The sequence below is a fragment of the Vulpes lagopus genome, chromosome 14, assembly GCF_018345385.1.
Source record: "Vulpes lagopus strain Blue_001 chromosome 14, ASM1834538v1, whole genome shotgun sequence".
Lineage (NCBI taxonomy): Eukaryota > Metazoa > Chordata > Mammalia > Carnivora > Canidae > Vulpes > Vulpes lagopus.
Window position 1 is genome coordinate 10,132,760 of NC_054837.1, and position 17,078 is coordinate 10,149,837.

A 17,078-nucleotide genomic window follows, 5' to 3' on the forward strand; every position below is an offset into this window, starting at 1 on the left:
TGGTCACCGCCAGGAAGTACAGATGGCCTCACCTGTGACTGAAGGTAGCAGGTTTGGGACAGGGCCAGGGTCTCTGGATCAGTTTTTCCAAAAAGCCACTTGGTACCTGGGGCCGCAGCTGACCTATCTAGCCAGGAACCCAAGTGACAGTCACCCTAAGAACAGAGCACCTGTGCCCAGGGTGGATGACAGGGTGGCGGGACCTGTATCCTAGATGTCCCTGGACATTCCCAGTTCAAGCCTGTGTCCCAGTGTGCTTATTAATAGCACCCCTTCCACTCCCAGAAATGTCCCAGTTTGGATGATAAGGGTTTTTTGTTTTTAAATATTTTATTTGGGCAGCTCAGGTGGCTCAGCAGTCTAGCACCGCCTTCAGCCCAGAGCATGATCCTGGAGACCCAGGATCAAGTCCCACATCGGGCTCCCTGCATGGAGCCTGCTTCTCCCTCTGCCTGTGTCTCTGCCCCTCTCTGTCTCTCTGTGTCTCTCATGAATGAACGAATGAATGAATGAATGAATGAATAAATAAATAAATAAATAAATAAAATTTTTATTTTTTTAAAGATTATTTATTTATTCATGAGAGACACACACAGAGAGAGGCAGAGACACAGGCAGAGGGAGAGGCAGGCTCCATGTGGGGAACCTGATGTGGGACTCAATCCCGGGACCCCAGGATCACGTCCTGGGCCGAAGGCAGGCACTGAACCACTGAGCCACCCAGGGATCCCCAGGATGATAACTTTGAAGCTCCGAGCTCATGACCGCTTGCTGACTGAATGATGCCCCTTACGAGTTACGGTCAGGGAGGGGCCAAGGCCCTGCGGTCAGCTGGGCCAGACACCTTGCGGCACAGCACCACTGAGTGGTGGCACCTAGACAGGGGCACCGCGATGGGACCCACAGTGGCCAGGAGGACCTCAGCAGGGGCCACACCCCATGGTCACTATGGGGTTCCTGGTCTCTGTGGGCCCCACTCAGAGCCCCCGGGTGTGAGCTGCCCCCAGCCCAGGCTGTGAGAGACCCGGGTGTGACCCTGCCTGCCTCTATTTCCCACCCGATGACAGGACCAGCAAGGGACGGGTCCTGTGGCAGCCCTTGTGCCCAGGAATCCAGCAGGTATCAGGGACAATGTCTTGGGGAAACCGGGATGGGGACTAGGGCCAGGGGACTTCGGTGGCCAGTGTCACAGAGCCGGCGTCATCAGACGCCCCCGGGTCCACTCTGGGGACAGAGCGGCTGACGGTCAGCATGACCCACTGGGGCACCCCCTGTGGTCACACCCTCTTCCTGTGGCCACATCAACACCCTTGACGCGTCCCCAGGTCCCCCTGCTCTTCAGCGTCCAGCCCAGGGACATCTCACGTCAGGGCTGACGGCCACCGAGCGTCCCCCGAGCATCCGGCAGCTCGAGCTCGGCTGCTCCGGAGCCTGGACCACCCGCATGTCCCCGCCAGGTGCCGTCCTTCGTGGGGACATGCCAGGGTCTCCTGAGCGTCCTGGGGGTGGAGAGGGGCCCAGACCTTGCCCGACTCCGAGAGAAGGGGCACCGGCCCGGGCACAGGCCAGAGCAGGCGGGGGGAGGAGGGACCCCGGCCCAGCCAGGGAGCCCCGGCCTCAGGCTCCCCAGGCAGACTCAGTGCCAGTGTGGCCCGAGGCGCAGCACGGAGGAGGCCTCAGTGTGGACACGACCCAGAGCCGAGTTGCCGCCCTGGCCTCCCTTTCCTGGGCACCTACTATGTGGGGGACCCCAGGGGGGCAGGTCAGGCGCAGCCCTGCTCGGAGTGCTCCCGTCTGGGGGGACAGAAGTGAGCCTAACAGATCCGTGAGCCGGGCGGTGCGGGAGACAGGGTTCGTACCTTGGAGAAAATAAAGTGGGGTGAAGGGCCAGGCCGCATGTGGCCGGGGTCTCCCACCCCAGCAGCTGGAGGAGGGGGCCAGGAGGAGCCCTGACGGGGGGCCAGGTCCCCTCTAGCTGGAGCTAGCTCCTGGGGGCCTCAGTTCCAGTCTGCGCAACCTGGTGACAACAGTGAGACTTCACCCCCCGGAGGGAAGGGAGTGACACTCAGATGGAAAATGGGTGTTTGCCTGTGTCCGTGGCTGATTGTTGTTGTCATTATTGTTGAGCTGTTCCAACCCCAGCCAGCCTCAGGCCAGCACCCGGGCCCACGGCTGGGCTCCCCGCAGGCCTGGCACCCTCACCCCAGTACAGCTGGCCTGGCAAAACCAAGAGTCCCTGTTGCTCAAAACAGCTCCAGCAGGAGGCACCTCCAGCTCCTGTAGTGGGAAAGGGTCCAGCTCCAGAAGATTCCACAAGTCCGGCTGGAGGAGGGGCCTGCATCCCAGCACTAAGGCTGCCCGAGCCCCTGTGCCCAGGCCAGGCAGGGTTTGAGATCATAATCAATCAGGCAGATGTGGCGTCTTCTGTTCCAGAATCTTGTGTTCAGATAGATCCTACCCAACCTCCGAGGGGCCCCCTTAGAGTCACTTTAAACTCGGGGATCCCTGGGTGGCGCAGCGGTTTGGCGCCTGCCTTTGGCCCAGGGTGCGATCCTGGAGACCCGGGATCGAATCCCACGTCGGGCTCCCGGTGCGTGGAGCCTGCTTCTCCCTCTGCCTGTGTCTCTGCCTGTCTCTCTCTCTCTCTGTGACTATCATAAATAAATTAAAAAAAAAAAAAAAAAGAATCACTTTAAACTCTAGGCTGACCATGGGGCACAGGCCGACACTTGGGGCTCATAGGGGCCCTGAGTGGGCCTGGCTGTCTGGGGCTGGATATGGGACACTGGGTCACCCCTGACCTGCTGCTCCCAGGCCTGGAACTCTGGGTGGGGAATGTGGCCCTTCCTGATCTCCACCCTGGGGCCCCAGAGACAGAGCTGTCCCCCAGGAGCCTGGCCAAGCTCGCATCTGGCCATCCACCCCTCCACCCATGAACCCTCCCTGAGCCCTCCTGGGGCCCGGCCCGCGTGGGGCTCCCCGGCAAGATGGGACTGGCCCAACTGAGGAATGTGCTCCTTTACCACGGGAGCAGGCGGCTGTGGCGTCGGCGTGCCCGGGGGAGGCTTTTCCATGCACATTCTGGAACTCATGACACCACTGAGACCCCTGTAAGGGAGATAAGGGGTGGGGTTCTGGGCATCCCGAGTAGTCAGCAAAGGTGCTAGCGACACCAGCAACTTTGGTAACCACAAAATAGGGTCTGGGAGCTGGACCCCCAGGGCTGGAAGGACAGAGGTACGGAGGACATCCGGGGGCAGGGTGGCAGCATGAGCAGAGGCACAGAGGGGGACAGTAGCACCCCTGAGCTGGTGCTTTCCAGCCCCACTGAAGCCCCAGGACCCCTCCAGCTTGAAGGCCTCAGACTCCTGTCTCCCATGCCACCTGGCCCGCCATCCTGCTCACCACCCAGAAAGGGCTGGGTCTTGCCCCGTGGAGGAAGGAGAATCGGACATAGTGACCACCGGGCAGAGGAGAGGGGATGCGCAGAGGATGATGGGAGGCAGGCCAGGGTAGGGCCTGAGTTCCCTGGGGTGGACAGGTCGTCAACGCTGCAGGCAGGGGCAAGGCAAGGGCATGAGCGCACACGCTGAGCCCAGCCAGCAGCCTGGAGTGTCTGGAGCCCTGGGGCCTAGCAGAGCGGCAAGGGCCGGGCCCTGAGGGCTTCAGCACTGACTAGATCTTTGGTTCCAGAAGGCAACTGATCCCCGAGACCCTACTGAGTGGCCTATTGTCCCTGGAGGACTTACAAAACATGGGGACACGTGGTATTCAGCTGAGCCGCTCAGGGATGCTGTGAGGTTGACAGCCGGGATCATCATCCCATTTCACGGGTCGGAAAACTGAGACTCAACGTGGTTAACGTGCAGAGTGAGTGGGAGCAGCTCCTGCATCTCCTGACTCCCGCCCGACAGATGGAGAGACTGAGGCTGGCAGAGGACGGAGCCGCCCGCGCTCACCCGGCGGGGCTCCAGCCGTGCCCACGTGCAGTGACCTCCCTCTACCATTCTGCGGCCCCGGCTCCCTTTCAGAGGCGCAGGAATGAGCTCCCAGAGGGGACATCAGGCTGAGCCAGGCCGACCCCAGGGATGGTTCCTCTACCCCACAGCGGAGGAGGGAGGGCCAGCAAGCAAAGGGCCTCGGGGACACTCTGCGGTGGGGGCCCTGACCCCAGGGTCAGGCGGGTAGGCGTCCTCACCCCCACGCACCCACTCTCTGCCCTTGACCTTGGCTGATTCGCGTCCCCTCTGTGGCCTTAGTCTCCTCTTCTGTACAAGGGGGAGATAACTAGTCTCTCCCCGACAGGGTAGGTATGGGGATTCAGGACGATGCCTGTGACGTGCCTGACTCATGGGGACCCTCAGCAACCCCCAGCTGTTCCTGTCATCTCCCGGGCTCTTGCCCAGGGGACACCTCTGACATGCTGTGTGACCCTGGGCATTTCCCTCCCCCTCTCTGGGCCCCTGCTACCTGCTCAGGGAGAGCTGGGTGAGAGGTCCTACGGGCCAGCCTACCAGGAAGTCGTAGGATTTCTAAATGAAGGCATTGGGCGTGGAGGCCGTGGGCCTGCAGGGGCCCTGAGGCCTGAAGCAGAAGGGGGCTGGTGGAGTTGCCTTCCCGGCCCCAGCATCCTTGGCGTCCTTGCTGGCCACCCCTGGAAACCCCCGGGCTAAAGCTAATCCTAGCTTTGACCTAAACCAGAAGGGTGATAAATGGGGAGAAGTAAGCGGAAGAGAAACCGAGCCCACAGTCAGCGGCGCGTGGGACAGGTGACAGACAGAGCCAGGTGCGGCCCAGGAAGGGGACAGGGCAGACTCAGGGCTATAGCTGGAACGTCTGGCTCACAGGAGGTAGCAGCAGAGCCCTCCCCCTACAGCCAGCCCCCTCCCTCACCCCTCCAGGGCCTGTGCTGCCCCCTGGCTGCCTCCCTGAGCTCCGCTCTGAATCCTGGAATCCTGGAGAGCCAGACCTCAGGGACTCTCACCTGCACCTTCTAGGACCCTCACCCACCGGGTGCACCCCCTTCCTGGGTCTGCAGACCCTTTATGTCATCCTCAGCTCAGTACCTGGAAACTGCAAGGCTCCCAATAAAGAGTGTGAGTGAGGGAGGGAAGGAAGAGATGGGTGAGTAGACGGTGTGGATGGATGGATGGATGGATGGATGGATGGATGGATGGGTGACTAATGGATAGCTAGATGAGTGGGTGGATTGGTGGGTTCATAATAAGTTAGTAATTGGACGTGTGACTGGATGGACAGACAGTTGGGCACGTGGGTAGATCCCAACCATGAGAAACACAGACCCTCGGCGCCTCGCAGTTCTGTGCAAAGTGACGGAACCCTATGCTTAGGTTCTGATGCTGAAGCTGACTTGAGTGTGACCTTGGGGCTGTCATTACCTCAATGTCTCTAAGCCTTGTCCCCTCACAGGAAGCAAGGATGTCAGGTCAGCACCTGCCCTGTCAACCTCACCAGCCCAGCTGCTGGGAAGCCAACTGAAGGGACAGACAGGCATGGAGGTCTTTAGGAACTCTAGAGGGCTTTTCTGGTGTGCCATTACTGCAGAAGGTCCTTGTGGGTCATCGAGCTGACTCCCCCAGACTTGGATCACAGCTTGTGGGCCATGATCCAGGTGATCTTGGAGCCTGGACAGACCTGGGTCCTAGCCCTGACTCCACTGCTTCCCAAGTGCGTAACCTTGGGCAGGTGACTGAGACCACATACTAGTACCAAACAAAATAGACTTTGGGACAAAAATTATTACAAGAGACAAATAAAAATATTATATATTGAGGGAAGCCCCAGTGGCGCAGCCGTTTAGTGCTGCCTGCAGCCCGGGGTTTGATCCTGGAGACCCGGGGTCGAGTCCCACGTCAGGCTTCCTGCATGGAGCCTGCTTCTCCCTCTGCCTGTGTCTCTGCCTCTCTCTCTCTCTCTCTCTCTGTCTGAATTTTAAAAAATAATAATAATAAAATAATTAAAAAATATATATTATATATTGATAAAAGGATCCATCCATGAGGAAATATAACAATTAACATATAAGCATCTAACTGCACAGCCCCCAAATCTATAAAGCAAGGACTGATAGAACTGAAGGGAGAAATAGACAATTCCACAATCAGAGCTGGAGAATTCTATACTCCACTATCGATAATGGATAGAACGTCTAGACAGAGGATTAATAAGGACATAGAGAAGTGGCATCTCAGTGGCTCAGATGGTTGAGCATCTGACTCTTGATTTCGGCTCAGGTCATGATCTCAGGGTTGCTAGATGGATGAAGCCCTGCGTCGGGCTACATGCTGGGCTTGGAGACTGCTTATGATTCTCTGTGCCCCCCCGCCTTAAAAAGAAAAAAAACTATAGAGGAACTACATAACACTGTAACACACACCTAATAATACACATCTAAGAAGGATATGTAATACATATCTAAGCGGTGGCACTAAACCGCTGAGCCACCCAGGGATCCCCAATCTCTTCAATTTAAAAGAATTACAATAATACAAAGTACTGGGATGCCTGGGGCTCAGCGGTTAAGCATCTACCTTCGGCTCAGGGCGTGATCCTGGGGCCCAAGGATCGAGTCCCACATCAGGTTCCCTATGTGGAGCCTGCTTTTTCCCTCTGCCTGGGTCTCTGCCTCTCTCTCTCTCTCTCATGAATAAATAAATAAAATCTAAAAAAAATAATAAAATAAAATAAAACAATTATTCCAGGGATGCCTGGGTGGCTCAGTGGCTGAGTGTCTGCCTTTGGCTCAGGACGTGCCCCAAGGTCCTGAGATCGAGTCCTGAATTGGACTCCTTACAGGGAGCCTGCTTCTCCCTCTGCCTGTGTCTCTGCCTCTCTCTCTCTCCCTTTGTGTTTCTCATGAATAAATAAATAAAATCTTTATAAAAACCCCCAAAAACAATTATTCTATTTACAATAACACCAGAAAGAATAAAATACTTAGGAATACACTTAACCAACCAAAAACTATGAAACGTTGCTGAATTCTTTTTTTTCTCTGAAAAGACCTAAACAAACGGAAAGATACTTCACCCCATCTGTCCATGGATTGGAGACTTGCTATTGTCAAGATGGCAATACTTCCCAAAGTGATCTGCAGGTGTAACACAATCCCTACCCAAATCTCGGTGGCCTTTTCCATTATAGAAGCGGAAAAGATGGGACCCCTGAGTGGCTCAGTGGTTTGGCGCCTGCCTTCGGCTCAGGTTGTGATCCTGGAGTCCTGGATCAGGTCCCACATCCGGCTCCCTGTGTGGAGCCTGCTTCTCCCTCTGCCTGTGTCTCTGCCTCTCTCTCTCTGTGTCTCTCATGAATAAATAAATAAAATCTTAAAAAGAAAAGAAAAGAAAAAGAAATGGAAAAGCTGATCCTGAAACACATATGGAAATGCAAGGACCCTGAAAAGCCAAAAGAAAAAATCTCAAAACAGAACAAAGTTGGAGTGCTCACACTTCCCAATTTCGGAGCTTACTAAAAGCTACAATAACCAAAACAACACAGTACGAGCACAAGGATGGACACAGAGATCCATGCGATGGAACTGGGAGTCCAGAAAGAAAACTATACACCTGTGACCAACTGATTTTTTTCAAACATTTCGTTTTTTTAGAGCAGTTTTAGGTTCACAGCAAAGCTGAGAAGAAGGTGCAGAAATTTCCCATATACCCCCTCCCCCAGGCACGGCCTCCCCCAGGACCAGTCTCTCCTCCACAGGGGTGCACGTGTCACAGCCGATGGACCTGCACTCATGTGGCCTTATTCTCACTTTTGGTGGTGTGCCTTCAAAGTTTTGGGAGTCAGCCAAAGGACCTGGAGGGGCTACGCTTGGGAAGAAAGAGCCAGGCCTGGGGAGAGATGTTTCTCTCCGATCTCGGGGCCATCCCAGCAGAAAGGCTCGGGGTGCCTCTGGGGCCCCCACACTTCAGGCCCAGGTGGAACCAATCGAGTGTGATGACCTCAGTTCAACATAAGGGAGAATCAATTGCCTTATTTGTTTTCTGAGTTCCTTTTAAAATACAGTTTATTCATCTCAGCCTTTAATTTAAAAATAACAACAGCTCAGTCAAATAATGTAAAAAGTACAGAAAAACAAATAGGAGGAAAAAATTCACGGCTCATAACTTCACCCAGAAGAGCCACTGTGGATGTTTCGATGTACTTCTCTATTCTAACCGTAAACTACAAGGACCGTGACAAGGATACGGAAAATGTATCTGTAAAGTTTAAAAAGTAGTAACAAAATCACTGTCATGTACCACGTACAAATCAGAACGTGACCGGGCCCTCAGGGGCCCCCCGGGGCCAACTGTCCCTTCACCCTTTCCCGTAGCTTATGGCCTCTGTGCCCTTGACCCAACGAGGTCTCCGCGTCGCCTCTCAACACGGCGCCTTTGCTCTGGGGCCACGGACCCGACAGGACGGAGCTCCCGAGCTGGGCTGGTGCGGAGGAGCCGGGCCCTGGGCGACACTGGGCAGGTGTGTCCCCAAGCAGGCCACCACCGCCGCCAGAGCCAGAGGGAGGCTCCCCGGGGCTGTCACCATGCAACACGCTGTTCTGATCCGTTCTCTTTCAAAATGGACTCAGCTTAGTCTTTCCCCCGATTACAAAAAGAGATTCAAAGATTCTTTTACAATAAAACAGAAGAGGGCCCGTGGGCGGCTCAGGCCGTTAAGTGTCTGCCTCCGGCTCAGGCTCAGGCTCAGGCCGTGACCCGGGCCCTGGGATGGAGCCCCGTCGGGCTCCCTGCTCACCAGGGACGCTGCTGGTTCCTCTCCCTCCGCCCTCCCCGCTGCTCGTCCTCTCTGTCTCTCAGATGAATTAATAAAATCTTTAATAAAATAAAATAAAACAGGGATCCCTGGGTGGCGCAGCGGTTTGGCGCCTGCCTTTGGCCCAGCGCACGATCCTGGAGAACCGAGATCAAGTCCCACGTCGGGCTCCCGGTGCGTGGAGCCTGTTTCTCCCTCTGCCTGTGTCTCTGCCTCTCTCTCTCTCTGTGTGACTATCATAAATTTAAAAAAAAAATTTTTTTAATAAATAAATAAAATAAAACAAAAAAATAAAAATAAATAAATAATAAAATAAAATAAAACAGAAGAAAAGCATGAAGACGTTGCCAGCACAGCCTGGAGATGGTTCTGGTCGTAGCAGACGTGTGGCCTTCCGGGCTCGGCTGCTTTTCACGCAGACGACGGATCGATGACGGGTGGTGGTGACGGGGCGCGGTGCTTTGTCACCGGACAGCGCGGCCACCAGGGCCGGCCCACGGTTAGTGGCACTCGCGGCCGGCCCGGGCCGGCAGGCCACTGCTCCATGGACACGCGGCCGCCCCCGCCTCCAGCCTGTGCGGGTCCCACGGGGCCCTTGGGCTGCGGCCGCCTGAGGCCCTGGAAGCCCGGCCCAGACCGGCCTCTGGCAGGCAGCACACCCCCCTCAGGGCCCCGAAGTCCCACCTGGCTCCCGAGGAAGGGCAGCCTGGGGAGGACAAAGGGGCACCCTAGGGCACCCCCACCCGCCCCACCCTGACCTCGGCTCTGCTCTGAGGCCTTCCCCCCAGCTCCGAGGGCACCCACCCCGGGCGGCCCCTCCTCAGGAGGTCTCAGACCCCTCACCCCAGCGCCGACCTGTGTCCCCTTGGCAGCAGGGCCCCAGGTGGGAGGGGAAGGCTCAGGGCTGTGAGCTCGGCCTCCGGCTGCTCTGGGGGTGCTGGGAGGGTGTGAGTGCTGGAATCGGGGGCTGTGGACCCACATGTGTGCAGCTGCGGGAAGGCACGAGAGGCCCTGCCGGCGGTCCCCACAGTCAGGGCCCGAGGAGGGGATTTGGCCCCCTCTGCCCCGGATACCACATGGCAATCAGTTTCTGAGGCCAGAGACCCATCTGGGCTCCCCGGGGTGGCTGCCCTTGGTGTGGAGGTTGAGGGGGGACCTCCGGCCCCAGCACCTCCTGCAGCAGGGCCTGCAGCCCTCTCCCTAGGAGGGGGTGGTCTCAGAGCCTAGGTGCCAGGCCCATGAGGGGTCCTGGCTGCCCCAGGAGCCAGAGAGGAGCAGGGGGTGGAGGTCACTGGGCAGGAGCAGGGACCTTAGAGATGGGGCTCCACCCACTCAGCTTTCACAGGAGAAACTGAGGCCCGCAGGGGGGCAAAGGGCTTACCCCGGTCACTGTGAGCCTGGCTACCAGCCTCAAGGCCAGGGCTCTCCTTCACATGGCAGCCACATGCCCTTGGCCCCCAGGGGGCCCCCTTTCTACTGGGCTCCAGCCCAGTAAGACTCCGCACTGCTTCTGGGCTGTGGAACCAACCGACCACGCACATTTAACCACATCCTGGCTCAGTTGGCACTTGTCATGTAAATCAATAAAGGGAAACCTCATTAATACAGACGGTAGAGGATAGAAGGGGAGGCTGGAAAGGGGAGCCCTACCACTCAACTTCGATTACAGGAAGAATGGTCACTTACAGACCCCAACAGAAGAATCGTCAATAGAAAAGAATGATGAATTATAGGCCCCAAAAGGACAAGAGGTACCTAAAATCCAGCTCTGCAGCTCGGCCAATAAGAAACCATCCTCACCTTGTCCTCCTGCCACCCCCCGTTCCAAGCCTGGGGGAGCAGATGAGCCCACTACCCCACATCCCACATCCCAGGTCCCTTCTGACGGCCAGGCCTACCCTCCTAGCACGTCCCCAGCCCAGGGGCCTCAGGTCCATGCCTGAGGAGAAGAGCTTGGGCCTATCGGGAGTGATGACCACGTGGTCAGGAGCCCAGCCAGGAGGTCACCATGCAGAGTGCAGAGGTGTCACCACCTCACCAGACTGCCCTCCATGGGCCACACAGTGTCCCAGCTACATTCCTGGCCAATATATCCTGAGCGTGCCCTGTTGCGCGTGCAACCACGCGCGCGCAACCACGCGCGCGCGCGCGCGCGCGCACACACACACACACACACACACACACACAATCCACTTCTCAGGATCCTGCCAGAACCGGAAGCTGGGCCTTTGTCCGGTCAGGGGCTGGGGCAGAGGAGCTGGGGGTCTCTTCTCCCTCACCTCCCTCACACAGAGGGTGCACAGCAACCGCCCCCCCTGCCATGAGGGAAGAAGGTCCCTTGAGGAAGAGAAATTTCCAGACCAGAGGATCCCTTTCGAGGGGTCTCCTCCATGCTGGATGGGAGGAGGGTGGGACACACAAAAATACCAAGAATGCTGGCAGAGATATGGCACACAGACCAGACAGAAGCAGCAAATCCTAACCCGGGGTCAACTAGCTCAGATCTTTCACTAGGAGAAGAAAAACAACTGGTCTCTCCTCGTTCTTGCCCTTCCCCCCCGTCCCATGTACTCTCTATTTTCTGGAAAGAAACCCAGGGTCATTCATTCCACACATAGCCACTGATCAGCTCCGAAACCCGGCATCACTATAGGACCTGGGGACAGGACTTTGGCCTCCAGGGCCAAGTCCCTAGCAAAGTTCCAGTGGGTCACCAAGGCCAGAACAGACACGTTATGCTGTGATATGTGGTGTGATGAGTTCCTCGGGGGAAGGAAGGGGTTAAGGGGGAGAGGGTGACAACTGTGGGTTTAGATGGATGGTCAGGAGAGGCCACCCCTGAAGGAAGGGAGAGGACCAGCCCTGGAGGGTGCTTGGGGCAGGGCGCTCGCTGCAGGAAGCACAGGAAGTGCAAAGGCCCTGGGAAGGGATGACCCTGACAAGTCGCAGGAGCAGCGAGGCGGCCAGTGCGGCCCCACCAAGGAAGGGCAAGGAGGCGGGCCAGGGGCCAGTGCGTCCCTGGGGCCTCGCCGCTCCTGCTGAGCACCTTGCCCTTTGCTCCAAGTTGTCAGACGCGCGCGAACATCGCGTGGACAGGGCTTGCTCCTTCTAGCTTCTGGGGGTGCTAGGAGGGTGTGGGTGCTGGAACGCGCGCATAACGGCTGGATCCCACCGCGGAATCCTGGCTCCGTGCGAATCCACAGGGGGCCTGGCCCTCCCGGTGGGTGCACGGACCGGGGGCAGATCCGGCTCCTCCTCACCCACACGCGCGGTGCGCACGCCCCAGGCCTGGAGCCGCAGGGGCGCGGGGCGCCTGTCCTGCTGCGGCGGCGGGGACGCGGCGTCCGTGCGCACTGTCCCGCCGGGCCGCAGCCGCGGAGGCCACCGCCCGGGGGCCCATGCAGCCCGCTCGGGGCGACCCGGGCGCTCCAGGTCCCTGCTCCGCTAGTTGGGGTCCGCGCGCCGGAGCCCCTCCCTGCGCTTCTAGGAGGGGACAGCGCCCCCTGGTGGCCGCGGGGGCGGGGGGGCGGGAGCCCGGGCGAGATTGGGCGAGGCTGGAGCGGGATGGGGCGCGGCGCCCGGAGCGCGGGGAGCCCCCGAGCCCCTCGCTGGGACCCACGCTCTGGGCAGAAGCCGGTCCAGCGGTGTGCCCAGAGGGGGGGACCTCTCCAAGTCGCCTCTCAGTTGTGGGCAAGGCAGCCCGGCTTCTGGGGTTGAAGGCAGAAGGGTCCCAGAGACTAAGGAACCTCTCCTCCCATCAAGCCGCGGATCATCGCCGGCCCGAGCACGCTCCCGTCAGGTCCCACCCTCCCATCAGGTCCCATCTTCCAATTAGGTTCCCCCTCCCATCAGGTCCCACCCTCCCATCAGGTTGCCGTCCTGTCTGGAGATCCTCCCTTGGCTCCGGAGGACCAAAGAATGAGAGTAAAAGAGTATGAGGCTTGGACAGGAGTGTGAGGGTGTGTGAGTGTGTAGGTGTCTGTGTAGGTGTGAGCAAGTGAGAATGTATGTAGGAGATGTTCATTCCTCTCCTAGCTGACACACACACACACACCCCTCACACACACACCCAGAAATGGAGCTGAACAGAAGTTTGTAAAAACTGATAAAGAGGAACCTTACTGAAATGCAGTGGCAGGAGCTCTCATGACTCACCCCTGCACTCAAGGGTTGTCAAGTACAGATTCACAATAGAAGCATCGACAGGGGGTGGAAGGCAAGGTGGGCAGGGGGTGGGGGTGACTGGGTGATGGGCACTGAGGTGGGCACTGGATGGGATGAGCACTGGCTGTTATTCGATATGTTGGCAAATTAAACACTAAAAAATAAATTTATAAAAAATAATAATAAAATAAAAGAAGCATCGACAGGAAAGAATCGTCATTTACAGGCCCCAACGGAGGAAGCAGTACAGCGCATCTCTTACAAGAAACTGACCACCCCAGCCACTCAGCCCATGAGAAACCATCATCACCCTGAACGCTTGCCTTTCTCAGCTGCACTTTCCTTCAAAACAACCCTCCAACTTTCTCCTCCTTCTCCTTATAATAATATTCCTCTGCCTTGTTTGCAGGACTCACCTATGGTTTTTGCCCTAGCTTGCTTGTCTTGAGTTGCAGTTCTCTGCTATTCCCTAACAAACCCATTTTTGCTGGTAAAATAAAGTGCTTGCTCTATTTTTCAGGTCATCGTTACTTGGAGATTAGAAGTGGGATCCAGAGGAGACCCCCCAACGACTTGGAGGCCAGCAAGCAGACCAGAGCTCACTGCTTTCTTGTTGACCTTGGAGTTTGAGGGTAAGTCTTGCCTGGATTTCGAGCCCTGCCTTCTGTGTTTTGAGCTCTCCAGGCCTCATTGGGGATCTTAGAGCTTCCTCCTTTCTGAGTGTACTCATTTGGCCTTTCGTCTAACTCCTTTTTAGAACCCAACTGCTTCTATTGAAACTGTCCTAGCCCTTGATCTGATTCCCTTTGGAACCAGGCTGTTCCTGTTGGAACTGTGCTATTATTTTTTTTTTCTGCTCTAGGGAAAAAAGCCTCTAAGAAATGGGATCCCAGTTCTCAAAATGCTTTAGGAGGGCCCTCCCTTTCCGGGACTGAGGCCAGTCTTATGTTTAAAAACTGTGGTCCTTCCTCATGCACGTTTCCAACTAAATGGACTGACTTAACCCAAAGTCATTTAGAACACCCATGGCCCTTATGGGAAATTTGGGGCCACTGTGGTCCATTCCGGGGAATTTTCAGTCTTCCCAAGCCCTTTACTCAAAGCTAAAGCTAAATCTTCTGAGCATCTGGATAAATCACAGATATATTCTGTTCTCTGGACTAAGGCTAAATTTGGAGCCATAATCAAAGAGTTTCCTGAGGTGTTGGAGGGCCCCCATAGGTTTGCCAAGGGATGTAATGGAGTTATTCAAACTTACCAACCTGATTTCTCAGATTTAGAAGAATTGGTCCAATGCTTGTTGGTAAGGGCCAGGACAAACACTGGGGGAGGAAACTTGCCTGAAGGGAACACCTTGAGAGAGAAAAACAAAACCAATTTTTGGCAAAAATGTTAGAACACTCACTGACAGTCTCCACTGAGCTATTGCACTAGCTTTTTGTAAGCCTGTTGATGGAATGAAATTCAGGCTTGCACACAAAAATCTGGTGAATCTGGGGTGCCTGGGTGGCTCAGTTGGTTAAGCGTCTGCCTTCAGCTCAGGTCATGATCTCAGGTTCCCAAGATGGAGCAGGGAGCTGGCTCCCTGCTCAGTGGGGAGTCGTTTTCTCCTTCCTCTGCCTCTTCCTCGGCTTCTGTGGTCTCTCAAACAAACAAATAAATAAAATCTTTAATTAAAAAAAAATCTGATGAACCTGTTTGTGACTATTGTAATCAATGTGGGTTTGTTTTCAAAGAAAATCCTGGTCTTCCTGTACATGTTGAAAACCCTCGGAGAACCTTAATTCCGTGTTTATTAAGGGGCTGAACTGGGATCTTTCTCTTTTACTTAAAAGGACCAGGATAGAAAGGGAAACTATGTCCACTCCAGATAGTTAATTTGACAAACCAGCTCATTCATGGCCCCCAGATGAGACACCTAGAAGAAACACTGCTAAACTTCTTCATTTTCAACTCTAACAAACGGAGGCCCCTAGACAAAACCCAAAACCTCAAGGTCTATGCTATTACTGAAAACAGCCAGGACATACGGAAAAAGGTTGTTATAAACTTAAGTGCACCGGCTCTCTAGCCAGCTTCTCCAATATCCTCCTAATTCCCAACCACAGAGCTCTCCCCAGTGCTCTCTCTTAGTTGGCTCAGAGAAACAATGCTCCAAATTGGCAATAAATCTCTGTCATTATTGATGCTGGAGCTACACTCTTGGCGTTCAACACACTGCTGGAAAGCAGCCCCTGCCTCAGAGCACTAAAGCAGTTCAAATAGTGGGGGGCTCTAATAAACCTTGAAAGGTTCCTGTCTCAAAACCTATCCCCTTTGCTTATGTCCTTTGAGAGTTGCCCACCCATTTCTCCTTAGTTCCTTAGCTCCTAATCATTTTGGGGGCCAAGAAATACCAAAAGGGAGAAATGATTCTACAATTTGACAATGGTAATCAAAAAAGCCAGCCAAGGGGTGTGTGGATGGCTCAGTCAGTTGAGCATCTGACTCTTGATTTCCACTCAGGGTCGTGAGGTCGAGTCCCACATAGGGTTCCACACTGGGCACAGAGCCTGCTTAAGATTCTCTTTCCTGGGGCACCTGGGTGGAGTCAGTTGGACATCTGACTCTTGATTTAGGATCAGGTCATGATCTTGGGGTCATGGGATCTAGCCCTGTGTTGGGCTCAGTGCTTAGCAGGGAGCCTGCTTGGGATTCTCTCTCTCCCTCTCCCTCTGCCCCTCCCCGTGCCCTGCATGAATACTTTCTCGAAAGAAAGAAAGAAAGAAAGAAAGAAAGAAAGAAAGAAAGAAAGAAAGAAAAGAAGAAAGAAAAGAAAAGAAAAGAAAAGAAAAGAAAAGAAAGAAAAGAAAAGAAAAGAAAGAAAAGAAAAGAAAAGAAAAGAAAAGAAAAGAAAAGAAAAGAAAAGAAAAGAAAAGAAAAGAAAAGAAAAGCAACAGTCAAACCTCTGTCATGGTCCAAAGAGATGTTCTCCCAAATGAGAAATCTGGAAAAATTGATACCCAACAATTGGCCCACAAAAAGGAAAAAACAATATTGAATATCTAATAGTTCTTCATTTAATAAAAAGTGAGAACTCTTGGGCAGCCCAGGTGGCTCAGCGGTTTAGCACCACCTTCACCCCAGGGCCTGATCCTGGAGACCCAGGATCAAGTCCCATGTCGGGCTCCCTGCATGGAGCCTGCTTCTCCCTCTGCCTGTGTCTCTGCCTCTCTCTCTCTCTCTCTCTCATGAATAAATAAATAAAATCTTTTTTTTTTAAGTGAGAACTCTGATTTGGATGAAATAACAAGATGGCCTGATCAGAAATGCTTAATTTCCCACTACCTACCACTGTACATACATTAAACCATTGGTGTAGTGACAAAATTATGGCATTCATGAACCAATACTGGTCAGGAAATACTAATAAGGCTGCAAAGAATGCCTACTTCACTTGTCCAACTGTCACTTGTCCAACTGCTCAAAGTACACTCCAGAGAACCCTGTTTAAATTGCTCCCAGATGGGGATCCCTGGGTGGCTTAGTGGTTTAGTGCCTGCCTTCCACCCAGGGCATGATCCTGGAGTCTTGGGATTGAGTCTCACGTCAGGCTCCCTGCATGGAGCCTGCTTCTCCCTCTGCCTGTGTCTCTGCCTCTCTCTGTGTGTCTCTCATGAATAAATAAATAAAATCTTTTAAAATAAATAAATAAATAAATAAATAAATAAATAAATAAATAAAAATTGCTCCCAGACACTTCGAACTATCCACTGAACCATTTGAGACTTGGCAAATGGATTACATACAGCTTCTGGAATCACATGGATATGAATATGTTTTAGTTATGGTTTGTATGAATTCTCACTGGACTGTAGCTTTCCCTTGTAGACAGCCCACTGGTGCTTTTTTTTTTTTTTTTTTTTTTTATTTATTTATGATAGTCACAGAGAGAGAGAGAGGCAGAGACATAGGCAGAGGGAGAAGCAGGCTCCATGCACCGGGAGCCCGATGTGGGATTCAATCCCGGGTCTCCAGGATCACGCCCTGGGCCAAAGGCAGGCGCCAAACCGCTGCGCCACCCAGGGATCCCCTCCCACTGGTACTTTTGCAAGTAAAATTCTGTTGGAAAAGATTATCTCTATAGG